The sequence below is a fragment of the Rousettus aegyptiacus genome, unplaced genomic scaffold (genome assembly GCF_014176215.1).
Source record: "Rousettus aegyptiacus isolate mRouAeg1 unplaced genomic scaffold, mRouAeg1.p scaffold_m13_p_12, whole genome shotgun sequence".
Lineage (NCBI taxonomy): Eukaryota > Metazoa > Chordata > Mammalia > Chiroptera > Pteropodidae > Rousettus > Rousettus aegyptiacus.
In genome coordinates, this window is record NW_023416287.1 from 90462276 (window position 1) to 90462900 (window position 625).

Consider the following 625-nt stretch of genomic DNA (forward strand, 5'->3'; position numbering starts at 1 on the left):
TTAACTCAAGATATAGCATCTGTAGAAGCTATAACTTTAAGATTTATCAGTTTCCTGAATATTAGCCATGAACGTTCATCAGCCATAAAGGAACTGGCCTCTATCTTGAACAAAGTTGCATGCATGATTTACCACAAAACAACTTTTTGTGTGATGTTGTAGTGAAACTGTAAAATTCTAAACTGTTTCTTACAAGTCATTTAATGTCATTGTCTTGTCAACTGTTATCTCTAGCTATATGCCTTTCTATAAAAAATCATGCAATATGATCTATGGCCATGCTACCCTGAACATGCCGAATCTTGTCTGATCTCAGAAGCTAAGCAGGGTCGGGCCTGGTTAGTACCTGGATGGGAGACCACCTAAGAAGACCAGGTGCTGTAGGTGTAAAGATAAAAATAAAAATAAAAATAAAATAAAAATTAAAAATCATGCTGCATGTCTCCTCCTCGTGATACTATTATTTCTCTACGTCTTCAACCTTTTTATTAAACCATGTCATACTCTCTGGTTAGATTGCTCTCTGAGAATAGTTTCCTTTGTGAGATTTTGTTTTTCTAATGTTTTTGTTTCATGAGATTTTTTTTTTTTTGAGTTTGTTTGTTTTGTTTTGTCCTGGCCATTA

The 625-nt window shown here is 34.2% G+C and overlaps 1 pseudogene; it reads left to right on the top strand.

Moving 5' to 3' along the window:
- The first annotated feature begins 268 nt into the window (after positions 1 to 268).
- LOC118610362 lies at positions 269 to 387 on the top strand (annotated as a pseudogene).
- Positions 388 to 625: the final 238 nt, after the last annotated feature.